We start from the raw sequence: 26,646 nt of genomic DNA, 5'->3' as shown, positions 1-26,646 counted from the left end.
AAATAATGTTCTGGTTTGGTGTCCCTCCAATTCTCGTGGTTTTGTTGAGGATTTTGGAGAATGCATTTACTCCTTTGCTAACTGCAAGAACAGATTTATCCTGCAGCCATGTGCTGAATGATTATACAGGCCTAGAGGGAGTCTGAAAGCATAAACATTTACTTCATAAAAGAGATTCTGCAGACAGGAGGCCAGAGACAGTTGACTCTGGGTAATCATTTGTGCTCTGTTTAAAAAAAAAAAAAAAAACCTTGTTTGCCAGAAGCCAGAAGGGAGAGATGCGCACACTTCAGGAACAGGCCCTTGCCACAGTGGACCGTGAAGAAATCCAAAGGGGCCAAAAGAGAAGGCGGTCTGCGGGCTGAGCTCTAAATACAGCACTGACAGCACAGCCATCTTTAGCACAGATGTGAAGCCCTGAGCTCCTTGTCTCACTGTGATGGGCTTTGCCTTGGCTCAGGCTGGGGAAATAATAAACGAGTAACTCCACAGCCAGGGAAAACCCTGGAGCCTTGTGTCTCCCATCCAGATGCGTAGTGAGATATGGGCTCCTTCTTTGACCTTTCCCACAATAGGAATATCAATGAGAACTTCTCTCCTCTTTACCTGGCTGTTTATTTTCACAAAACTTGTAAGAGCATAAAGTTGCTGAGATCTCCACCCTACTAACAAATTTGATTGAAATCTGCCAACAGCTGAAAGAAGTTTGTCAGGGACTTTCTTCAACACACATGCAAAACAAGACCCCACAAGTCTTGTTCACTTTGGAAGCTAGGATAGCAGTGCAGTGGAAGAGGAGCACTGTACTGAGGGACACTGCAGCATTGGAAGTCTGAAAGTGACTCACTTGCCACCCTACAGTATCTCTGCTGCATCCTCCCAGCCAGAAACTGGGGCTTGAGAGAGCCCGAGCTGTACATAGCAGCACGCCATTGGGATCCATGTACCACTCAGCTCCTCAACCAATGACACTGCAGCATCTCTGAGCAGAATATTGTGCTTGCATGCAGCAGGAAAGCCCTGGGAGAACTTCTGTTGCTTTTTTTTTTTTCTTTTTCTTTTTTTTATGGTGCAATGAAGTAGTGATGGGGTTGTGCTTGGTCTGAGCAATCATTAAATATCTATCTTTCCCCATCTGCTATTTTTGCTGTTCATCCATTCACATAGAAGCTTCTGGTGCTGAGGAAAAGGTCTTAGGAGCCTTCCTACCTAGAACCTGTTTCCTCTCCTACACCATCGACCCCCAGCCTGCTTTTCCTTTGACGCACTGAAAGCACTTTGTGGACTGTTTTGCATCTTGGCACGAAGACATTCGTATTTGAAGAGGAGAGCCACCAACTGCAATGGCAGCAGATTTGGTTTGCAATTTTGATGGGGAGATTTTTTATAAGAGAGAGAGACTTTTCAGCTCTCAGGCAATGAAAAATCATGGCTGATCACAAATACTACCCTTTCTCAACAAATTCCAGAGACTGTGAAAGGACAGTCATAACCCAAGCACAGTAGAAGCAGCTGAAGGTTTGTCAACTCATCAGCAGTATCAGCAGTATACAAATCCAAGCTGTTGAATTACTGCTCTTAAAAGGCACCTTTCCCCCTGTTGCCCTTCCAGATCCCCGGAGTTTTCAGTGCAGGTAACTACAAAAGAGCACAGATTTCAGGCTTAATTGTAGATGGCTTAGTGGCTCATGCACAGAGGAAGCAGATAGGAAGCTAATCTTCCTATGAGTCTTCTGTTATCAGTGAAGATAGACCAGTACTTCTTGAGGGCATTTCAAATGAGGAGATTCACAGAGGTGCTCTGAACCATTCCCCACAGGAGCCTCTTACTCTCTGCCAGGTAGCCTGAGGCTCGCCTTTGTGGAAACCTCTTTAGATCAAGTTTCTTTGGGCTGACACTGAGGTTTGCTGTCAGGCCAAGAAAACCTTCCTTCATCTGCTTCTACTCAAGCAGCCCAAGCCTGCCCCAAAGGCAATAAATAGCATCCTCTGTTGTAAAGGCCTAAAATCTGGATCAGCACCAAACACTGAATGTTATAAAGAAAGATCGTCCTACTTGATGGAGCAGGCCTACAGCCCAGGGGAACTTTGAAATCTCCATGCTTGGAGATATTCAGAATGTGCCTGAGCAAGGCCCTGAATATTCTAGTCTCACTGTGAAACTAGCCTTACTCTGAGCAGGGCTTTCAACAGGCAACTTCCAGAGCTTCAGTGTGTCCCATGGTATAGATTTAAGCAGGAAACTCTACAGAAACACAGTACTATATTGTATATATTTCTTCTTGCAGAGAGAGCATTAGGGAAAAAAAAAAAAGTACAGGACAAATAGAGGTGGCACACGGCTCACCTAAGGAAGGCATAAATTAGGTGGTGCAGAGATGTGTGCAACCCAAAACCTACCCAAAGCAGAGCCAGTAACCAAACATTCCACTGCCAGCAGCACTTCCTGCAGCCACCATGATTGCTGCTTAAATTATCTCAGATAACCACCGCCTCACAAGATGTTATATGGCCTACAGTGAGTCTGAGGACTTAAAATAGGCAAGGATACTCAAGATCTGAAAAGCAAATGGTCCTCATGGGGCTGTCACTCTCCAACTGTTAACTCTTAAAGTTATTGATTTCAGAATTCCTAGGTTTACAAGCTCCAGGCTTCATGGTTATTTTCAGTCATCACCAAAATAAAAATCAGTTTCCACATGCATGCATTTTCCTCAGACTCCCCCCCACTAGTCTCATCAACATTTTCTATCAGGAAACCCATAATTTATACTCTCCTGGCAAGGACATGATATTTCATCAATGTTGCCAGCAATACCAATTTCCCTTCCTTACAGTTTTATTCTGAACTATTTTCCTTGCTCTTGCCCTGTATTTCTCAGTAAACCAATCAAGCACAAATTCTAAGTCTTCCAGTTTCCCTCTTTTCCCTCCCACAAGTCACTGATGTCTAACCACAGACATCTGTGCTTCTTTTCAATAACTGTGGATGTAGTTGCCCTATAAAGCATACACATGACAGTACAGGGAAATTCCACACACGTTTTCTCCATCTGAAGATATACTGGTTCATATGTTACATTTATATTGGGTCTGGATCGTGTCCTACCATCATTCTGCAAGGAGAAATCCCAAGGCAGTCAACAGCGGCTTTGCAAGCAGATAAATGACAGAACTTGGCCCTACAAGCGGAATATCGTATGATATATTTCCTTTTCTGCTTGCCAAATTGATGTTAAGAAGGGGTTATGCACTAAGACAGTCATCATAAGTTTCAGAAATAATCAGCAGCCATTTTTACTGAAACCTCAAAAAGCACAGCAATTAATCAGAAATATCACTGCTTTTTCTGTGAAGTTACAGGGCTTCCATTTTACTGGCATTGCATCACATAGCAATTTTTCCAGCATGGGAGCTTTGAGGTCACTAGTAATTTATGGACAAAACCCTTTTTACTCTTTTCTTTTCATATTCTTTTATCTGGGTTTTCTGAAAATACACAAACAAGCAATGCTCAGACATGACATAACTGAGCGGCAGATCCAAGCCCCTGCTAGGTTCCAGTGTCCTCTGTAGTCCCAACCAGATGTGCTGCATTACAGACTGAGTCATCCCCTTGGAGGGTAGCTGGGAAGGATGTAAGTGCATTGAACGATCTGTTCCACAGGGGCAGACATTCTGAACTGAAACGCAGATAAGATTGACGTTTTAATGTGAGCGCGCTCTGCGGAGGAACAAAGTCAAAGCAGCAGTCCAGGCTCTCCAACGGCAACTGCACTGAAGAGGAATATTAATGCAGTTACCACATCTGCATCTCATTTTCCTTCAGTGTTTCCTGGTTGTACTGAGATCACCCGCTGGAGAGTGACATAACAGCATGAGCCGATGGGAAAGCATCTTGAGATGCAGGACAAGGAAAACATATGCAGAATACTCAAATAAAGCAAGGAGGTGACCAGCTCCCGCATCTTCCATTTACAAAGAATGACAGAAGACGTATTTAGAACACCTCCCCACTTCCCATAGAGGCTCTTGCACACACCTGGAACTGTGGTTGTGCCAGGCTTGATTTTTAGCCATGCTCTTCTATCATAGTCCTGCATTGCCTCTGAGAGCTTTCTGTGGAATGCAGATTCACTCCTCCTGACAGGGCACTAAAGTGCTAAAGCACATCATTTGCCCGTGTGGAGGTTGTCAGAACATACTCTACAGTCATGTCTATGCAGACCCAAGTGAGCGACTATGCATGTTACTGCAACAGCACAGCAGCTCTCAGCTCCCTCAGACAGCTCTAGCAAGACATCCCCTAGACAAGCTCTGTGCCTTCAGGTAGGATTACAATGCAAAGGGTTGAAGCCATTTTCTTCTAAATGACTGTTTAGATTTCAGTGCTCCTTAGATTCATGATGATATGCATATTACCCTGACTAGCTTGAAGGCATGCTTGTTATCAGGCCATAAGTCTGCATGTGTCAAAAGTTCACAAGTGGTGACCTAATTACCTGTCTCCAACTGCAGAGGCTGTGGTATCTGGCAGGCAGCTCATGCAATACCTTAGCACTTAGGTCAAGGCACTAAGGCTTCTTGAATTGCATGTTTTAATTGTATCTGGTTTCGTAGAAAAGTCATGGACAAAAAATTAACTGCAGCAATGGAAGCAATCTGGGGAGTTTTAAAGATTTCTGTTGGATTTTGTCACATTCAGCTATGTGCTGGCTTGAGTTGCAATTGCTGGCTATGCTCCCACTGGGTTTGACAGGGCAGGCCCTTACACTGCACCAAAATTGGCATGAGAATGGAAAAAAAACAATGAGCCATATTTTCCTTCCACTCACAGGTATACAGTAAGTCTCTCTGAATCTGAAGGAATTACGATTTGTGGATGCAGTGCGAGTGAGAGGGATGCAGGGTGCTCTGCCAGCAGTGGGCATAGCAGCAGCCTACTGGAGACAGCAGTGCACGTCAGGAACCCTGAGCTCTGCTCCACCTCAGTGTTTCCCCTGAACTGTGGGAAACCTCACATTCAGATCTAATCAGTGCACAAACATGCTGGCAGGGGGCCATGCACAGATACAGCATTTGGGAAGCAGCATCTTCAGGAAGCAGTGTCTTTCTTCTTCAGGAAGAGGCACGTAACACTGTCCTCTACTACCCACATCCTTCACTGAGCAGCTCTATCTTCCCCAAAAAGTGGACCACCAAGGACTTCGTCAGAAGCAGATACAGATGGTGGCTCCTTGCAGCCTGCCCATATTGTTGGCAAAAGACATCAATGCTGAGACCTCCCGAGAAAGCATGCAGTTGGCCGGGGGAAACTAGTGATATGATGGGAGGTAATGGCCTCAAGTTGCTCCAGGGGAGGTCCAGGTTGCATGTTAGGAAACATTCCTTCTCAGAAAGAGCAGTGAGGCAGTAGCACAGGTTGCCCCAGGAGGTGGTGGCGTCACCATCCCTGGAGGTGTTCCACATACATGTGGATGAGGCACTGAGTGACATGGTTATTGGCCATGGTGGGGATGGGTTGATGGTTTGACTAGGTGATCTTAGAGATCTTTTCCAATCTTAATGATTCTATGAGTCTATTCTCTGTTTCTCACCCTGCAAGCACTACTCTTATCTATGCTCATATCACAATTGCAGATCTGCCTCCTCAAGAAACAGGGCACAGCCTATCACTCATTGGGGGTCAGGGTGCAATTGTTGTGGGTGAGATAAGCCTCAGACTTTTTTTGGTTCTTATACATTTCTTAGTGGTTAAATAAGATGGAACCTTTCCAGCATATTTTTACATGTTTTGATAGACCAGTATAGGGAGTGAAGAGGTGCAGCACAAATTATGAGCGATAGATCAATATATTGATTAAATACCTTGAGCTTGTTTTCACTTTCAGACCAGCTAAGCACAACTAGCAGGTAATAAATCAGAGTAGCAATTAAAGGTCTACAGGAATTTTACTGGGTGGAAGTTCAAACTCCCAGACTTAATTCCAGTCCCAAGAACTCAGTCTCACATTAGAGCTGTAAGAATTTACTCTTCCTATTTCCATCAAAGATGACAGCAACCATACTGGAGGCAGTGATCCAATGGAGCTTCTGCTACGTGGGCAGCATGAATCTCAGAAGTAGTTGCACCATCAGTTGAAATTTCTATAAGTTTTGACCTCACCAAACCCCAGCTTTACTGTATGTCAGAACACCAGTCTAAACTCTGTTTGGAGTTTAGCAACTTTGCCTTTCAAATGACAAAATCCCTCATAGTTCTGTCTCTCAGCATTTATTCAAAGTTGCTAGTGCATCTTTTTGCAAATTATAAATTCTGATACAAGGAAATTAGCCATTGTTCTCCTCCAGGATCCCAGATTTGGTGCTACAAGCATTCAAAAATAACATAAAGTTATGGCCAGCTGTGAAAATAGCTAAAGAAGTTGCAGATGTTCCTAGGGGAGCTACTGAAATATTTTGGCACCTTTGCTCTGTCATTAGAAACAGAACACGATTCTCAGTTAGAACAGCAGAGTGAGTTCAAGGGGAAGAGGAAAACAGGAAAGCATTTAGCACTGCTAACAGACATTGTGGGTTCAGCCATATAAAAAGTTTACAAAAGCACCAAAGTGAGTCCAGCTCCTGAACCCCATACCCTACCGTGACTGTGCTATGACTTGAGCCTCAGTGGGCAGCTGCAGAGAAGGCAGGGTTGCAGTATAAGCCTTTACTTGAAACAAGAGTTGGCACAAGAAAGAGAATGCAGCAGACAGGTACAGTGCTTTGACACAAATGCACATATGACACTATGCACTGCTGTGGAGTAAACTATTTCAAGCAGCTCAGCTGCTTCATTCTAGCTCAGGTGTCTCCAAAAGACACTACTGCACTTCGAGCTAACTCCAATATTGGCAGTGGGGATATAGCCTGAGACTCAAAGGAGAATAAGTAGCTTATAAAAACATAAATAGAGGACCCTTGCAGGGCTGGGCAATTCTGCATGTTGCCGAAAAGTGTAAATTACTTTGCCTTAGGCCATTCAGGAGGAGGATCATTCCAAAAGTGAGTACTTCCCACTCCCAAATTCTTTCATCTTTCTCTGCCTGCTTCTTTCTGGCCCGTCTCTGGTTTTCCTCTTCTTTCCAGGTGCTCCAGGAAACTGAAGGAATCAAGGGTTCTGCCCTAAGTCACCCTCAGGAAAAGAAACATGATGCCTAGCCAAGTTGGCAAGGCAGATACACTCAAAGTCATATGGCCCAGAGATAAGGAGGTGAGCGGATCAGTCATTGTGTGACAAGGTAGCACTGAAAAAACATGGGGCTTACCCATTCATAAAGGCCTGCCTTCAAAAAGGAGGCAGGGCCTTGGAGAAGCAGCAGTGCATGTTAATGCATTACCTGGGGATGGGGAACTCTAGTCCCTGCAACCAAACACAGCTGCGCAGAAAGCTGCTGACACACATTGTGATGTACACATGAATTGTCACTGCAGAAATAGCTGAACGATATGTCTTGTGCTACAATTCAGCAATACTCCCCAAGTTAACAGCTGGGCTGACATTAATTATAAATCCTTTTCCCTTTTTTCTCATCTCTAATAGGTCATCTAATCTATGCCAAACAAATTGCAGGGCTTTTCAGCAAAACAGATTGTCAAAAGCTCTTTCATCTACTGGAGAGGTTTAAATAATTGGACATTTCTACTGGAAAACTAATCTCTGATCTAATAGCTGTCACATAGCTGAAAATTTCATTTCATTCAATGTTCATTTCTGCCCAGACAGCTGAGCACCATGCTGTATTCTCCACAAACAAAATGTCCATCCAAGAAAAAAAAGAGGTTGTTGCATTCAGTACAGTATTCAAAATCTTGATGTGCCACCAACTATGCATGACAAATGCTGGAGAGGAACAAAGTCTACAGGAAGAGAAGAGCGTGCATGCTTTGGAGAGGCGGGGGGGCCCAGCCTGCAATGTTCAAGCCCAGCTCCAATTTTTCTCAGCATTCCTGCATTTTTGGATGGAAGTTATGGTCTGTGTGCATTTCTGTGGAGAAGGCAGGGAGGAAGGGAGGGAGTCTTTTCTTTTTCCCAAACAACATCTCAGCCCGTCTTGGACTCACCCGCCAACATCTAACAACCAAAGACAAACAACATCACAGCTCCACAATACTTAAGCTTGATTGAATGACGACAATTCCATGTTAAAAAAAAAAATAAAAGAACATCAGAGCCTTCCACAGCTGCATCAACATTATCTATAAAAAAGCATGACACTACATGAAGGTTTGGCTGTGCAAGCCAAGAACCTAAAACAGCCAGGGCTTGGAGCAAGGCCATCACTGAATTCTCGTGTAAAGTGATTCTGCCATATTGCTGACTTTCCACTGAGGTTTTCCACAAATTAACAGCTGTAGCAGACTCCCAGAAAACAAAAACTCTTTCCAAGTCTTTCTTCTCTGAAAATGTTGTTTCTTCACTTTATTCTTCCCCATATGGAAGGGGAGAGGAGGAAAAAAATCTGAACAGAGATGAGACAAACCAAAAAAAAAAAGAAAGAGAGACTCTGAGAAAAATTAATCACAAAGATTGCCTGGAAAGAGAGTGGTTATCAGTAAAATTACACCAGTGGTGGGCTCATTTTTTCTTTTCATTGTATCAGCATGGTGGGATGGAGAATCAAGCCCAGGGAAAATATATCTGGAGCAGCCCTTATGATTTATGATCATCTCAGCCATTCTGACAAGATCAGAAGAGCGCTGGATTCTTTCCAGTTGAGCACCACCAAAGGCCAAATCATTCCTATTTAGGGAAAAACAAAACTTCCCTCTGCTTCAGTAAGAATAGTGTTTGGCATGAAGCACAGAGAAAACTGCTTCATTTCAGCTAGCCTGCTGAAGTGCAGCTGAGACAGAAAGGTGATACCAGGCTGCCATGGATGGCTTCAGATCGCACTCTTTTCTCTTGATTTAATCTTGGACGTCACTAGGTACCACGTAGGGTGATGCAGAGGGATTCATTATAAATGACAAAAAGCCCTCTTACCAAAAGTTATTTGATTTTCTGTGTGCACAGATGGCTGTTGACTCACTAGAGGCAGGGACGATGGAACTAGCAGACTGGCAGAAGCACAGGGACTTGTGGCATTAGAAAACAGATTCACAGGGTGGATTGCCTTCTGAAGAACTATGAGCTACAGTGTATTAATAAGCAACACTGCACAGAGATGGGGCTTTCCAGCTAGTGGACTGATGGGTATTACCAGCTTGTGAATACCAGTATGATGCAAAGATGTGGCTTGTTCTGGGTACTTGGGCGTGACACCCGACAACAACACAGAGTGCTTTAAACAGAAAGCAACAGAAGGCATGCAGCATCACCCCGTCACATCCCACGTGGCACTTGGCAGTGCCACACAAGTTGTCAGCTGCCTGTGAGCCTTGCTGCACTGCTCTCACAAGCAATCTCTCAAACCAAAATGATCTTAACTCTCTGTACAGAGAGAGGAGAAAAGTGTTGCTGACCTCCTGCTTTCAGAGTGAAGGGGGCTCAAGAGATGCATCTTCATGCTTTACCTGCATTGGAGGAGAAACCCGGTCCATACTCTGGAGCCTCCCTGTTATAGCAGGGACAGCAGTGGTATCAGGAATCTGTTACCTTAACCCCTACTTCACAAGCCCCCACAGTCTGGGTTAGTACTGACCAAAGTTCGTCCCAGACTGATGGCCATCTTGCACTTTACAACCCCGTGATATGTATCAAACTTTTATGGGACTAATGTCCACTTCACACAAAAGCTAAAGAAACAAACCATGCCCTTTTAAATACAGCCACTGGCTGTGAGTGGTAAAAAAAAAAAAAAAAAAAAAAAACCCATACAAAAAAACATACAAAAAAAACAACCTACAAGCAACACCAGAGAACAAATAATCTGACCATTTTTTCCTGAGTGAAAAAAACAGCAGTTTCAAATACCAGTTTAATGGTGAGGGTCTCGTCATGTCCTCTAATTGTTTCCAAGGTTTGATGTGAGTATTTTTGGCATGTGGGTTTGTCATGAATTGACACTTATTTTGTTAACCTACCTGTGGCAAAACTGCACCCTCCCTCTTTGTAGACCTGGCAGAAACATGAAGATTACTCATTGCAGGTTTCCAAGAAGCTCCTGAAGCCAGTGCTCAGAGTTTGCATAACAACCATTGTCGACAATCCACCTACAACAGCTTAAAAATACAGTTTTGAATGGGTGAGAGAGGCCAGGAGTTCTCAGAAGGACTAGTCAAATTCAGGATTTTATTAATAGAACCGGAGGCGTGCTCATGAAGAAAAAAAAATACCACCCTCTTGTTATCTTAGCTGTCATCAGCAGTCACCTTTTCAAAAACAGACAGGCTAGAGGCAGAGTATTCCTGTAGATGAGCAAACAGAAAGATGCTGCATAAAAACATGAGAGCAAAATGGTGAGCAGCAGCGCCAGGGATCACTGCTCAGGTCTCCATATTGAGAAATGTTCTGTGAACTGCTGCCTGCTTTGTGCATGCTGCTCTTGCTTAAGTGACCTCTTTTTAATTTTTTTTTTTAATACAGTGCCATGCATTTCACCATAGAGAGCTAATTGCCAAACAAAGGGAGCCCACCAGCACATCGCACACCATGTGCCCCAGTGCTCTCTCCAGCCACATAATGCAATTACAGGAATCGTGGTACACGATAGGCACTCCCTAAAACAGCAGATTAATAAATAGGGGTGGGTGATGGATGTCAGCAAAAGCAGGGAGCACCACAGCACAGTGCACCAAGGCTGATGGGAGCTTCTTCACAGGCCAGAGGGATGGGCAACATGGCCACCCCTCGCCAGGTCTGCTCCTGAGAGGGATCCCCCACAAAAGGTGCTAGGATGGATCTGCACAACTGACCCTTTAGCCCAGAAGGATGGAGCACCACCTTCTCCAGGGCCTCTGGAGGATGGAGAGATGTGGGATCTCTTGGGAGTGATCACAAGAGCAAGGGGGATGTCACTGAGACATGTTAAAACCTATGCTCTGTGTAAGTACCAACGCCTGCAATCTCATCTCAGCCAAATCCCTAGCCTGCGAGGTCCGCCGTTAACAACAATCCCCACAACTTTTTCAGCCTCTCTGTTTACACAAGCTAGAACTTTCATACATAAAACTCTTAAATGAAAACATTAAAGAGCAGCTGGCGCCTCTTGGAAAACTCATAAAAAATCTGTTTCCAAACAGCGTAGCTTCTATACCATAAATTTCTGTATTTCTCACTCCTCTCATTCTTTATTTCTGGAGACATTTGCATGAAAACAGGAACTTTGTTTATTAAAGAATTCATCTGCTCCTGCTGCTAATTTCCCACCTGAATCCAGAGTCCCCCGGGTATGACATCATGACTGCAGGCTCTGGAAACGATCACGAAGTCACCAACAGCAGGCGTGGACAGGGGAGTAAACAGCTAGAAGACAGATCCTCCTCTGCTGCCAAATCCAGAGATCCTTATCCAGTTTTTCCTGGAGTGATATCCCATTGACTTCAGTGGGATATCGACCAAAATAAGGCCATCAGCATTTGATGTTTTGGCTGTTCCTCCCATCCTTCTCCCTCCTCCATCAGGATCTCACCCCCTACAACAAGTCTAGGATACTTGCCCTGGCACAATGCCATTGTTTCTCAGCCCTGTGTCCTCAACCGGCTCTCTAGAAGTGGGAGGAAGAAAACCTGGGGGAAAAATGTCTCATCTCAAGCCGCCTTCCTCACCATGCATCCTAAGACAGAACTGAGGCCTGCATGGGGCCAGCTGGAGGGAGCAGGGCTGCCCCACGCACAGCCATAGGCAAGAGCAGCAGTACCAGAGGCTGGGGGTGGGAGTGGGCACCTGGAGATGAGTTGCAAACACCTCTGCAGACACTCTTCTGGATGGAAAGATGTGTTTCATGTGCAAAGTTAGAGAAAAGAAACACAGGAGCTAAAATGTCTCCTCCTGTGAGGACAAGAACACATTGCAAAGATGTCATTTTCAGAACAAATCCAGCAATGTTAATCAGAACTATGTTTTTCACCTCCTGCTCCGTGAAAAGCGTGAGAAGATGAATGTAAGCTTAAAGAGCTTCATTAGAACTCTTTTCATGTAAAAAATATCTCCCACAGTGGAAGCCCTCCCCTGTCGCCGCCAGGTGTGCACAGTCAATATAAAGTGTACAGGCCAAATACCATCCTCTTTTCAACCGACATCTTGTGACATCTCTCTGTGTGACTGCTGCAGAGCTTCAGCATTGCAGCAGGGGATGTAACAGCCCTCCATGAGCAGCACTCTCCCTCTATCAATCTGTACCATCCAGCTGCTTGCCTTCCTGTCGTCCTGCCTTGGGCCAGGCCAGCCTCTGCCAGGCTGTGAAATGCAAATGCTATTGGGCAGACATCCGGAGATGTTTGAAGATCTATATGCCCTTGAGAATGGGATGGCTAAGTGGGAGAGCCTGGTTAGGAACAGAGATACTGATGCCGCTTCGGAAAAGTAGAGGCAGAACACAGGACCTTACAGAACTTCCTCAGACCACCCTTTTACACCAAGCTTGAAAGTCTTTACATATATAGTGCTATATCTTCATTCAGTGCTGGTATTGAGATCATGAACTGAGTACGTGTCTCATGCTAGCAGATAATAGTTGGCATAGCAGACAGCAAAGAGAAAAACAACAGATGTATTTATATTCACAACATCAAAATTCCCCTCTTTGCAATGACTTGGACTTGACTGATAGACCACCATGAACCTGCTCCATGGTCACAGTGCTCCATTTGCATGCCCTGAGCTGGACTTGGTGGTTGGGACATGCTGTCTGGAAGGGGGTGAGGCAGTGAGCCCAGCACAAGCAGCATGTGCCTGCCCTTCCCAAGGCCACCACCACATTCTGTGGCCAACCACACACCTCCAGCAGGTCCTGTGCCCCTTTTCCCCACCAGTATAGCCTATACAAACTTCACCATCCAGTTTTCTTCAGTTTAGTTCATTGTTACTGGCCAAACCATTCCAAGTGTTTTCCTTGGAACTCGCCTGCAGTCCCATCATGCCATACTTCCTCTGCATAGAGTAGATGTTATTTACCAGTTCTGATTATTTTGGAGAGATGTTCAGGTTTTTTGAGAAAAGGATAATACATCGAAACTGATTGTATTGGCTGCTTTACCTATTTTTTCTGGATGACTCTCACTCTCTTTGTACAAAATGTGAGATATGAGCCCAGGCAACTTTTCAAGAAGGGCACAATGCCACTCTCACATGCAACTTGTATAATGGAGCCAACACCTCTGCAGTGCTAAGCATACAGCTCAAGGAAATACAGGCTCACTGGGGAGAGGCATCCCAGCTCCCTGGTCAGTCACCCAGAGCACACCCAACCAAGTCAACAGGAGCTTGGTCCAAAACAATTAACAGCAGGAAGAGCTGATAAAGCTCCTTTGGCTGCTATCTACCCCCTAACCCACCACCTGATAGTACGACTGAAACCTGACAAAAAGGGTTACCTTCATTTCTTGAGGAGAATTTTGAGAATACAGGCAAAATGTAAATATTTTGGTGCAAGAGTCTCTGACTCACAGCATCATCATTGTATTTCTCAGAGCCACTGGCTTCATCCTCTATCCTCAGCCCATCCCTTAGGACAGTTCACTCCAGGAGCTCTGCATTTTCTCATAATATCCCTAATATTCTCCATAAGAATTGGCATTGCTCACTATGGAGTGAGAGGGAGAAGAGCCCTCCCCTCTTCTGCCTTCCAACTCTTGTTTTTCCATTTCCTCACTTTCAAATTGTAGTATAGCAAATGTTCAAGGTCTTCCTCCCACCTGCTTCTCCAAGGCGGTTTTAAATTAGCCATGATTTCCTTCTCTTCTCAGCTTCTCATTTTTTCCAGAGTCTGTACTATCAAAACCTAGCACCCTCCTTCCCTTTTTGTTATTCGAGACAGCCAAGCATCATACTGTTCATTCATTAGGACACTTCCGCCCACTCCACAGATCCAGAATTCTCCACCTCTGCTCTGCATAAATGCTTTCATCTCCACATTAGTCTAGCTCTTACTTTCAGCAGTTGCTTTTTACTTTTTTTTTTTTTTTTTGTCTTTTCAGTGAACAGCCCTTCCCAATCTGCACAGCTGCAGAGTCTTTCTGAAGCGAGAGCTTTCCTGCAAGGAGGATAGACCATGGCAACAAAAGCAAAGGTTGCTTGCTGGAAAGCCCATTTGTTCATTCTAGTATTAAAAAAAAGAAAAAAGAAAAAAGAAAAAAAATGCCTCTAATTCCAAGCAGGTTCACCCTGGCCTTGTGCTCTGGGTACCTTTACAGCAATGAAAATTACAATGTCACTGATATTAATAGCAAAAAACAGCATCAGCTCAACACACTACAACTCCTTTGCTCCCACAGTGCTCTCCAAATGATAAGAGAAACTTCAAATTATGCACAGAAGACCCTCCCCCAGTGGGAAGCTGGGCTGTCTGGCATGGGCTGGGATGTAATGAACCCCAGCTGCTAAGGGCCGTGGGGTCATGTGTCCCAAACTGGCAGCTTCCCCTGGTATCAGAGAAGACCTTGGGAGAAAAGGTCCCCTGCCTAGCCTCAGAGCAAACTGACCACATCACTTTACCAGAGCCTTTTTGCTTCTCATCATTGCCCTGAACTGCCTCCCACCACCTCGGAGGCTCACAGACACCTCCCACCTCCTACTACTTCTCTCCCATCTCTGGATTTTCATTCTCCAGACTCTTCTCAGCTCCTCACTTCATTACTGCCGTTCCCACACAAGGATCCAGGAGCCATAAACAGATTAACCTGTGGAAGATCTGAAACTGTCCCAGCTTTAAAAAGCCACAAATGTACTACAGTCTGTGAGTGATGCACAATGCCACTGCAGCAGTAGCATGTTTAGCCTTGAGTATTTTAGGGGCTAAACGTGCGTGACTTTTAGAATCCCACAGTGCACATGTGGCACAGAACTGTTACGCTGCAATTTACTCCAAATTACTGCTCCATTTATCTACCCAGAGCCTTGGCATCTTGCTGCCCCTACACTCCTAAATCACTCTTTTAACTCTCATTATACTCTCCTCATTTAATTTTCCAACTCTTCAAGCAAATCCTCACACTAATGATGTCTGCATATCTCTGTATTCTTATTTTCCAAAATGCTGCCCCCATCTCACAATCATGTTAGGGCAAAGAGCTGAAATGCCATGCCAGAAAAAGCAACCAACATTGTTCTGGTACATGCAACAGTCAGCGTGCCCTGCCGGGGAGCCCACAAATGTGTTATTCATATCCCAAGTTTCTTAGCCAGAACAGTCCTGTTCCTTCTCTTGTCCAAACCACAAAGACAAGAGCTTCCAGCCTATCTAAAATCTCGCAAATCTTGGGATCAACATGGAGATACAGAAGGGAAAGCAGAAAACTACCCTCACTTGCATGCAATGAAGAGCTGCAACAGCACAGTTCCCTTCTTTTTTCTGCTTGCCTGCTGCACTGCTTCGAAAAATCCTTTTCACTGTACGCTTTTGTCCTCCAGGTTAGGGGAGCAAAGGCACACAGCACTGCACACTAACTTTTCTCTGATGCTGAGTGGTGACCGTACACTTGAAGCCCATGGCGTGAGAGCTCTTGTAGCCACCCGCCACAGGCACCAGACACAGCACAGAGACACATCTGCCCAGGGCTGGCATCTTTGATTTAATGATTTATTTTGAATACACTGTTCTCCTTGCACAACCATCTCTCCCCACAAGTACCCGTGACCTTTGCACTTTTCTGATGACTTCATCCACTGCACTCTGCTCCCATAAGCTGTAGGTCAGGGATCAGGTGACAGGCTTGACCCAAACTGTCTGACAAAGCTTCTCATCTGCTTGGCATGGCATTCTGAGAAATCGATTCACAGGAGTGTCAGTGCTGCGTTACATTCAGTAGTGCCTCCCAGGCAGCCCATGAAAGACATTCTCACCTCAGCTGAGGTGGGCTTATTGACCCATTCAGCAGAAAATCTGACAGTGAGCATCCTTCTCAGTTCCACACACACTGGAGGCAAACCTTCCACCTGGCCCCAAGCCTGATCCTTAGTACAAAAGAGAACGATTTCAGTTTTGCAGAGTTGCCTTCCCAACATTTTCCATAGGCACTTAATTCACTCCAAGCTTCCTCCCAAGGAATAGCAATGCCACCTCGTCCCAGTCTCAAAGGACACTGCAGCTGCTGAGTTCTTCAGCACTAGTAGGCCCATGGAGGCAGGCACAAACACATCTAGAAATGTGCCACTGCCAGCCAGTGACACCTATTTTCCCAGTTTCTTAAATCTGCACAACCGTCCACTCTTTTCCCCACCCACCAGCCCTGGTATGATTGAAGATCTGTTTGTGATAAAGGCCAGTAGATCAGCAAATGTTAAAATGGAAGCCTACAGATGCTTTTGGTGTTAATATCTGAATAAAACAAAGGCTTAAACAAGGCTAGACATAAATTGGCTGAGGATCAGACCAAAGATAGAAGAACTTTTTGAGTGCTTTGAATATTTCAAGGTACATCTGTCACTAACTGAAGACAGGCTTGGTTCATTGTTTGAGATATATTGGAAGTAATTTGCAAAAGTGAGTATGAAAGCTGAAAGCACCATGGAAATGTGCTCAGAATGACTGCACTATCCTGACTGTGGAGGGAACTCAGTACAGGGAGACGTAAATATATATGTAAAGTCAGTTCGGAGCTGGCTGGCTGCTTCCAGCTCGACTGCAGTGCCTCAGAAAGTGCCATTCTGGGACATCCAGAGACGATGGAGGCTCTCTGATATGAAAATCACTTCGTAGTGTTGCATTTGTGGTCCACTCTCTCAGTAAAATTTCTCCTATGTATGATTTGCTTTTTTATGCATTAACTCTTTTCAAAGCTGAGATTTATATTCAGCACATATTCCGACTGTTGCTTCACAATGCAGATGTTTCATGCATGCCTTTTTTGGGTGCATGGAAGTACCCCTAGGCACAGGTCTCCTCAAGCATCTGAAGCATCCACGTGCTGTTTCACCCCACTGGAGCCCTGGCACAGCGTGCCTCCCAGTGCTGAATGCCAGCCCATCCGCCATGCAGGCTGCTTGCAGAGATAAATGCCTTGGCATTTTGAGACAGAGCCTTGTCAGTTAGCCCAATAAAAAAAGCCCTACATTCATTTATTTCACTTGCAGGCTCACTGCTTAGTCAGCTGTTAAAACAACGTGTAAAACCTTTGCTAAAAGAGCTGTGGTAGAAAATAGCTGATCACTAAGTCTGAAGTGTCAGAGCTGTCTGGGTAGGTGGAGGCACTAACAGGAAAGCAGGAAACCCAGTCTGTAAGCTTAGAGCTTGTGGAAAGGAAACAGTTTCCATTCAGCACAGAGATTGCAGAGCAACACTGTCATGAGGGCTAGAGGCAGCCAAAAGTCATTTTCTCTCTCCCAGTTTAATGATTTCTGGTTGCTGCAGCTCGGCACTCCTGGGAGGAAGCGTGGGCAGCCTGCACTTAATGCTGCTCATTGTTCTGACTATTACAGTGCGAGGAAGGGAGGCAGAGGATCTATAAACGTATTTCACACAAGTACATGTGAAATAACCCAAATAAATCACCCTGTGAGCCTTTTTTTTTTTTTTTAACAGCCAGCCTGCTACCTTTGACACCGGCCACAATTAGCACACTAACTTATTTACGTGCCATAAATCCACCGTGCACAAAGACCTGCTGTCCTGACTTTTCACCGCAAACCTGTGAGCTTTGGTTACATCAAGCTTCCCCCTTCCTTACAAAGAGTTTCAGTAGCTTGTGGTAGCGCAGAGGCGGATCACACAAGGGCTGCATTCTCCTCCCCGGCCACCCCTGGGCCGGTGCGAGGCGGTCTGCCCTGATGAGATCTGGGAATGGATCCCACACATGGATCCGGCTGGAAAAATGAGCTGCGCTGAGGGCTGGGGGTTAGGTCCCCCCGGAGGGATCGCCTCAACACCCCCCGCCCTGGCAGCTGCAAGGGAGCTTTCAATTTTAATCACAAATTATTTTCATGGCAGTCCACAGTAAAATGAAAACAAGCATCACAAGGCAAAGAGGCCTTGCTGGGGTTTAGAAGTTTCGTGCTACATCCTTCGGGAGTTCAGTTCCAGGAAAAGCAAACAAGCAGCTCAGATGAAGCAGACACAGCTCTAAGCGCTGTGAGCACAGGGTGCCACTGGCCCCTCATGCACTGCAGGACGTGCGAATGCTCAGCTGCACACATAGCACTTGGGCTGTGTCCATGTGTGGCTCATTAAACATTACCACACAGCACAGCACAGCCCTCCCTCTCACTGTCCCAGCAGGCAGATCTCCTGCAGACCATGCGTGCCAGGCCCTGGACACCAGTGGGTAGGCCAGGGCTACACTGTGCAATGGAAACCAAAACTAAGGTATGCTGGAGCCCGTGGCATGCAAATAGCTTGTTCAGGATAGCATAGACATGGGTGTGCAAACACCTGGCAGCGTGTCTGTGCTCCCATCCATACAGACTGCAGCTTGCCCTATGCTCTGGGTGCTACTTCCATCAGGTACCCACTCCTCTGGGGATAATGGGATACTTTTCAGCTCCTCAAACCACCACCCCAGGATCAACCCATGCCTTCACTCCTCCCATAGTCCCAAGAAAACAAATGGCTATGTTTTTCAGGTAGAGTAAAGGGGACGGATTTTTGCCCACATACCACGGCTGGATGAATGACTGAACATCCTCACTCACACACAGCCACAATCATTATGCACTGCTTGCAGGTCCCATTTATTCCACTTCAGTCCAAAGGAAATAACCTGTGGTTCAAATCATGCTGCCTGCTAGCCAAGAAAGGCATTAAGAACGGGTCATACTGAGCAGAGAAAGCAAAGGAGGCTGCTCTGGGCACTGCAGCAAACTCCCAGCCTCTTCCCAAGCAGAGAAGGGCAGAGGTGCCAAGTGGACCACCACTCCGTCTGCATTGTCCCCACTGACTGAAGTTTCCACCCACACAAAACCATACTCTAGGTGAATACATTCCATTTAAAAATTCCATCGCTTATTCCAACCAGATGAAAATGGAACATTTTGTACCAGATAATTTGGTCTGTATATTTTTATAAACAAAACTGTTTTGCAACAAGCGTGATCCTATCAAGGCCATTTGTATTAATAAAATGGTATTTTTGTAATAAAAATATTCTTTGGCAAAGTGTTCGCCTGACTTTATTAGCAACATTAAGAATCCTCTTGCATTTCCTTTTTTCTCAGCAGCTCACAAGGAGGTACGTTCAGAATTTCATTACTTGAAAATGAGGCAATAAATAAAATAAAAAATAAAGAGTAATTTGTACTCCAGTAATGGCTTCCTCTTCAAAGCTTCAGAGCAGTTTGGAAGAAAAAACAACAATCACAACAAAACAAAAAATCCAAAACCATGATTTAACCATCCCTCTTGTAATGCAGCTATTCCCTCTTTCTGTAGCTGGGAGAAACATCTCCTGAGAGAGCTTCTGCTCATTTCAGATGTCTGCATTGTGAGTGCCAAGATCCTGATTTACTACGGTTTATTGTGCTTAGACTCAGTAGATACAACAGGTACTCAGTGCTTGGACCAAGTGAGACACCGGCATCTCAGGTCAGCTCTCCTGGACTACTGGAAGCTGACGATGATCTGGGCCTGTGCTCACGCCCAGCCTCAGGCTTATACGGGAAGTCCAGCGCTCAGCAGGCAGGAGGCAGCACCCACTGCCTCACACCAGTCTTTTCCAAACACACTCAGGCTATTTTGTATGTTTTGTTAAGCAGGAAGAACCACGTTAACTGCTTGATCGACTCCACTCTTTTGTCCATTTACACTGTGTTCCCATTGGTCTACATTTAAAGATAAAGAAGAATTCTTAGTATTTAAGAACTTTTTAATGTCTTCTCATGCCAGAATTGGCAGACATCTCTGCGGCTACAGAAGAGGCAGGAAAGCAGGACTGGCTCTGTGGAAGAATTGTTTCTTTCATTTTCTTCCCACTTGAACGTGGCTGATATTGATTTTAAACCTTGTTGGCACTCTGCAATAAGAAGAGTGACAAATCTTCTTTCATCCAGAAAAGTATCAAATAGGTGTAGCTCCAATTTTAAAGCAGCCCCATCAAGTAATTTAGTTCCAAAAGGGATGATGGCTTTCCTGGCAGTGCGGGATTGGCCGTATCAGATGCAGCGGAGCACAGGATCACAAGTCTCGCTGCTTCATTCCATCAACGACCCGTTTCATCCTGTGCTCCAGGGGAAGATGAAAGGCCTCTGTAATGCATCCTAAGCTATAACCATATGGAAAAATCTTGTAGAATGTAAAAAGGATAAGCAAACACAGCCCTACAGAAATACTGGGACACTACAGCATTCATTTCTAAAATCCCAAAGAGATTAAAAGAGCAATTATACTGCCCTTAATTTCCTACAGTAGGGAAGCATTTTGCTGTTACATTCTATATGTGGTGATGATGAAGGCTTTTCAGCACACACACACACACACACAAAAAAAAAAACCAACATAGGAGAGAATGCCTAGATACCTTAGTGCCCAAACCTGAGAAAACCCCAATTCTTAACTGCTACTGTTTGCTATGCAGGCAGGCAGGATCTGCCTGTACCTTCAATATTGTACAATAACAGTAACCATAAAGATTCAGAACGAGCACAAGGACCAGTGAGACCATTAATAATAGCAATAAATGCTGTTCTGCATGAGGAAAACACTTACCCAAGGAATAAAAAAAGTCATTTTAGAATACGTTATGTCCTCCATGAAATTCCCACTGCATTTGTACAATACGGTGGCAATTATGAAGCAGCTTCCCATCTCAGCAAACACCCCCTGCAATCAGACATTACTCAGGGCATCAGCTCCAAGCAGGGCTGCTTCTGCGCTGCAAACCCCCCACTGCCCTCAGTCGCACAGTTCTGCAGCTCATTCCTTCTCCTCTCAGGGGTAAATGCAATTCTGACCCTGCCTGCTGCTGGGGTTATTCCTTTGATGGAGAGCCCCCGGGCTGCTGTGCTGTGCTAAGTTGCTGTAGGATGTTACACAGCTCAGCACCCACTGTGTTGTGCAACGAGAGCCTACCCCCGGCAGGCAACTTAGGACTGTGTCAGACCGGCATGAAAACAAGCCTGGAAGCTAAAGGAGAGAAGATTAAAGCGAAGCAGCAGCATGTTTTTTAATTGTTCCTTAGAATTTCTAATCTAGTTAATGGCCCTTCCAACCCATCTTGTGTAAAGAAACGAGCATGTGGCATGTACTGAAGGAGGATCAACACTGACACACCAACAGATGCGCTTATTGGCACAAGAGACTGGATTAGTTTTTGGACCACGTCTTTCACTCACTTGCTAGCCAGCAGCAACTTGCTTTTTTGGAGGCAACAGGAGGGATCAAACAATCACTGCAGAGGGATATTAGTTCCCTGGCACTTAATCTTCTTCCATTACAGATTCTTTGCTCCAACAAGAGACAAGGCTGCCGTTCCTTCCCTCTGACTCACTGGCAATCCTTTATCCATCTCTGTTTTGCTGCTTTGGAGATTTTTTTGGCTGGAGTATGATCAGCTCAGGCTGCTCTATTATTCTTTGTCTCCAGATTTCCAACACTTGTTTCTCCTTCATCTCTGCTCCTCACAGTGGAAGCTTGAGAAGTTATCACAGTACTCCAAAGTAAAATACACCCAGCACCCAGCCTAACGCCGTGCTGTTTGGAAGCGTGTCCCTCGTGTTGCACAGTCCCAAGCACGTGTGGTGCCCGGCTGTCTGACGGGGGAGATAGCTGGTGGCTGACAGCATACATAGAGCATCAACTCCATTCTCTCCCCTCAGGAGACCCAACCACTGGTGACAGACAGAGCACTGCTGGTGGGAGGAAGACCAGAGAAACATAGTCTGGCTGAATGCTGGGTGGTTGGAGGGAATGAGTTGCAGAACTCCCAGGAGTTTTCTGGCCACTGGAGCTAATGTCTCAACAAACAGTATTTGAGGTATTCCTGGCTCACAGAGTCCCAGACCCAAATGTCATCCCATGGTTTTGGCTGGCTCCCCAGGAGGTGAGGACCCTCTATCCAAAAATGCAGGCATGAATGGCAGCAAAAGGCCTGTTATCCTTTCTGCAGCCAGAGCAGCGAGGCAGCAGTCCTCCACCAGCCCTGCAGATCCAAACCCCAGTTCAGCAGTGCAACAGGGGTGGTGGAGAGCACACATCTGATTCATGACTGCCAATAATAATGGTTCCCTATGAAGTTCAGAAATGTTTTCTTGTGCCAGCCGTAGCTAGCTATCTGCCTGGTAACCTGAAGGATTTGCAGTAGGCACCTGAAGGGAGCAGTAGGCTTCAGACTCCTTCTGGTGACTCACTGTGCTCACCTGGAGCTCCTCCTGCATTTGTACAAGGGGCAGCTTCGCATCTTAAGGTTGCGCAATGACGTGGACTGGAAAGCCCCAAAAAGCCAGTTCCTTCTTCACCAGGGATGCCACTCTCTAGAAATATAATAATATTCCCTCCCAGATCTCCCCGCCAAACACAAGTCCATCGGGAGGAGAGGATACGCTGGACAGTAAAATACTGTAACTGTCTGTTAATGCCATTTGGGATGCTGTTGAAAGAATTTTGGAACAAGCATGAGACTTTTTGGATGCTCAAACACTGAAGGAGTCAAAAAAATCATCTGTGTCCTACAGAGAAACATTTTAGAAAACAAAGCAATTGGCTTTGAGCAACATGATGTAACCTTGGTTTTTCCTCCCCTTATTGTAAGTGCATCTCTGGGTGTTTGCTTTTAAAGCTGTATCCATTAATAATGTGCCTTTATATTTATTTAGAGATATGTAAAACAAGGAGCGTTTATCCGTAGCCCCAGGCAACCCAACAATTTTAATATATAAACAGCTATATAAATGAACCTCATAATTGTCCAACAAAAGCTTCAGCAACAAAGAACCCCATCTGCGCGCCATCTCTTCTCAGGATGCTCAAAATTCAGCATCCACGAGGAATAAATAAGCTTTCCAAGGGAACCAGCTCAGGTTATTGCAGATCAAATGAAGGAACAAGGTGTTTGCCTTTTCTTAACTTAAAAAAGGAAAAAAAAAAAAAAACCCCACACCCGCAAATGGAAAAACACGGGCCAGATTTTCAAGCAAGCTCGGCACATTGCCTGCTTAAATTATACTCACATGCAAGCGCATGCAAATGTGCCATTCCCCTGGTCATCTGCCTGAACTGCATCCACATTTTCCTCAAATGCCTCCTTTGAGCACAACATGACACGCATAAGCAGCTTCCCCAGCCGCTCAGAAATCAGAGCATGGGTGCACTGTGGAAGCAGAGGAAACACCTGCATTCCTCTGCAGCAAAAACGCAGCTGAAATAATGATGAGTCTGACAAAAGCCTGACTGAGCACAAAGGGCAGGGTGCTGGGACTGCAGAGCTGAGGGGCTCCACTAGCTCCTTGGTGGAGGAGGGGGGGGAAAATCATCATCCCCCTTATGCTTTTGCCTGCATTACAGATGGGGAAAAAAAAAACAGGTAAAAATAAGCAACCATTTTCAGCTTCTGCTGCAGTACTCAGATGGCACTAATCACCACTGCTGGACCATGCAGGGCTGCTGCACTCCCCTTCACTGTGTGTTACAGAACATTGGGAGGTGCAGCAAGGAGTGGCATAACATCTTTCTTTCAGCGAATGTGCCCCTGTATAGGGCCAGCCACTGCTTCAGGCTGTGCTCTGCACTCCTCTGGCAGGACAGGGCTGGGGGAGCTCTCTTTTCCCAGGGAGATGCCGCTAGCGTCCTGGCCCTGTATCCAGGAGAGCAGAGATCAACAAGAAGGCTCTTCCTCCATTTGAGAGCCTGTTTTCCTGTCTGGAGTTATAACAAAGTAACAAAGCACCACAAGAAAGTGGAGAATCCTTGTGAGCTTAGTCCAGACATCATGTTTTAATCCCCCTCCCTCCACCTACTCGATGCCAAAAGGAAAACGTAACAAACTCAGAAGGGTCCTTCCTGGTGCAAAGCCCTACTCCTCCCTTCTGGCCACCCCTCTGAGAGGAAAAGCCCCACAAAGATCTCCTTGGGATGAGGGGAGGATGGCTGCTTTGCCCCTCCAGCTCTCCTGGCATTCAGAGAGGAGCAGAGGCTCATGCTCTCCACTCAGACAAGTCCCCACTCAGAACAGCATCACAGCGCCTTGAGCTCGTCCCTGAGCACAACCCTTCGAGTCTGAACAGCTCTGCTGGCTCCTGCCTTGGGCAAGGTTTCAGTTTCCCTGTGGCTTGATGACGTGATTTGGGCAGGATTTATGAGACTTACAAAAAAGCACAATTAATTCTAATGGGCAATGGAGAAGATTTTTTTTTTTTCTTACTTGCTTTTCATTGCTGGCTTCTAGGACCAAAGCAATGAGTTGGCAAAAGCCAGCCATGTTGGCTGAAGCCTGAATTTTTAGCCAAAAAGCTTTGCTCCAAGTCTAGTTAAATTAATTTCCTAACGTTTTTAAAATATTTTCTTTTCTGTAAGATAACTGAGGAGCCATTGACATTGCAGCTGAATAGCATTCAAAATGCACACTCCGTGTCCTGTTGGCCAACCCCGTCTCTGCCAGATCTCCACAGCAGCTGCATCCATGAGGAAGAAGCAAAGGCTATGCCCCACATGGCAAGGAGAGGTGATGGAGAGGTAGAAACGTGCCTTCTAGCACAGTGGGAATGGGACACATGCAGGTACCCACCCTTGCTCAGGGAGTGGACGAACACAAACCCAAGGCGAAGGAGTACAACCTTCACTTGAAACCATGTACCCTGCAGAAGGCAAAACCTGGATCTCAGCTCTGCACATCCCCAGGTTCAATCACCAATAACTCACTGTTCTGGACTTGTTTTAGCTGTGTCATTTTGGGTAAGACAGGCTGCTGTTTGCTAGGTAAATCCAGCTGTCAGCAGGGATCACGCTGTGCTCTGCCACACACGTGTACATCCCCCTCACGTGTGCCCACGTGTATCCCATGGAAACTTTAACTCATTTTCTTACTCCAAAACAAAGACCGGACAGAAAGCACGTGGCTTGGTTTTACCTGCAGGGAAATGCTACAGCATCAGCAAATTCTGTGTGACAGGGCTGATTTCCTCACAAAGGCATGCTTTGCCCATGCTCAGCAGGCAGCATGAGGAGGGTGGCAGCCCACATGGGTTAGTTACTTGTTTCTTGCTACATTTCTGAAAATGAGAGGGAGAAGAAAAACAAAACCAAACACACACACACACACACACACACACACACACACACACACACAGCTCTTCAGACTAGCACAAGAGGAAATGAAAAGGGAAACTTTGAGATTTCTCATCCCTGCAAAAAGCCCCGCAGCCGGTTGCAGCACTTTGTCATCACAACTGCTCGGCTTGCGGTCGGCAGCACTGCCATCCCATCAGGCCTTGCACCAGCCCAATCATTATATCAATAAGGAAGTACGATCACTTAACCACAAAGCCAGTTTCTTTTCTAAGCCCTCGTGTTGCCTCAGAAGGCTTTCAAATAAGATGCTTTCCTGTTTTTGAAACCAGGCATCCGTATGGTTTGCAGGTTACTCAAACGACCTTATCACTTGAAACAACCCTTGCATGGATTTCAAAACTGCTTACTCCGGAGCTCCCTTCCCCTCTCCACACATATCTATTTACTCACAGGGATCCTTATTTACAGTGTCTTCTTGCCAAGTGCTGACAGAGAAGAAAAAGCCCTTGGTTACACATTAAACTTTATCACTGGGGCATTTGTGCCAGATCCGCGTCCAAGCACAGCTTGCTGACCAGCCTCACCTTTGGGCACGCCACAGGAAGGTGCCCACTGCACCACATTTACTGGGGCAGGGCTCCTCACCCTCACCTGGGCCCAACGGGCTGCTCAGAGAAAATGCAGGTCTATTTTCAGACAGCATGGTGAGCTCCCTGCAACACCATTAAAGGACGAATCACCAGGAGAAAGCAGGGCACAGAAAGGGCTGCCCATAGGAAAAATCCTAAAACCTAAAACTTACACAGCATGCAAGTGAAAACCAATTCATTTGCTGAAAAGGGGGAAATGAAGAGGACCGTGATACAAGACCAAGCTGTGCAGAAGATCTGGAAAACCCAGGAATTAGCTTCAAAATGCCTGTTTCGCACAGCAGCTTCAGAAAGATCTGCCAAACGTAACTGTTTCATTTGACAGTCATATTTTGGCTTAACTTCTGAGCTGGCTGGTGGCCATTACATATTGCACAATAAATGCCTGCAAAATTAATCATGAACTCCCTGTGTGGAACTCCCAGTGCTGCTCTCCTGAAGGGTACCTGCAGGCTTGTGGCTGCACTGCCAGCAGCTCTTCAGACATGCTCAATAATGGTTCAGCCAGCAAGGACAAACCCTCACGAAAACAGCCTGCAAACTTTACTCTTCCCCTCCTGCTCCTGCAATCTGCTGGCTGGGATGCTTACCTTTGCTTACACATCATGACATCCACATGATACCAGTGCACACAAGTGCTTATCAGAACCTCACACTCTGCAGCCTTTCTTGTCACAGTTAGCACTGAGGTAAGGAAAGTCAGATGT

General features: G+C 45.7%; 3 long non-coding RNA genes across 8 annotated transcripts in view; all 3 read right to left on the bottom strand.

Annotated features, from left to right (window-relative positions):
* The window catches only part of LOC146544939 (uncharacterized), a 34,708-nt gene extending 22,597 nt beyond the window's left edge, over positions 1-12,111 (bottom strand). Inside the window, exons 1-3 of one of the 2 annotated variants that reach the window (XR_014882138.1) lie at positions 10,354-12,111; positions 10,066-10,203; positions 8,513-9,596 (exon numbers count right to left, since the gene is read on the bottom strand). This is a non-coding gene — a long non-coding RNA (uncharacterized LOC146544939). Of the gene's footprint in view, positions 1-8,512; positions 9,597-10,065; positions 10,204-10,353 lie in introns of those variants that run through there. The other variant, XR_014882139.1, reaches the window with a different exon arrangement.
* The window catches only part of LOC104909683 (uncharacterized), a 110,180-nt gene that overhangs the window by 66,696 nt on the left and 16,838 nt on the right, over positions 1-26,646 (bottom strand). The gene's annotated exons all lie outside the window — the stretch shown is intronic.
* On the bottom strand, positions 19,228-24,288 carry LOC146544938 (uncharacterized). Its single transcript, XR_014882137.1, has 2 exons — positions 23,234-24,288; positions 19,228-22,653 (listed from the first exon to the last, which is right to left on the bottom strand). It is a non-coding gene; the product is annotated as an uncharacterized LOC146544938 (long non-coding RNA).

This window comes from Meleagris gallopavo, chromosome 2 (assembly GCF_905368555.1).
Source record: "Meleagris gallopavo chromosome 2, MGAL_WU_HG_1.1, whole genome shotgun sequence".
In the NCBI taxonomy this organism is placed as follows: Eukaryota; Metazoa; Chordata; class Aves; order Galliformes; family Phasianidae; genus Meleagris; species Meleagris gallopavo.
Note: the sequence above shows the minus strand (reverse complement) of the source record. Positions and strands in the feature narration are given on the sequence as shown.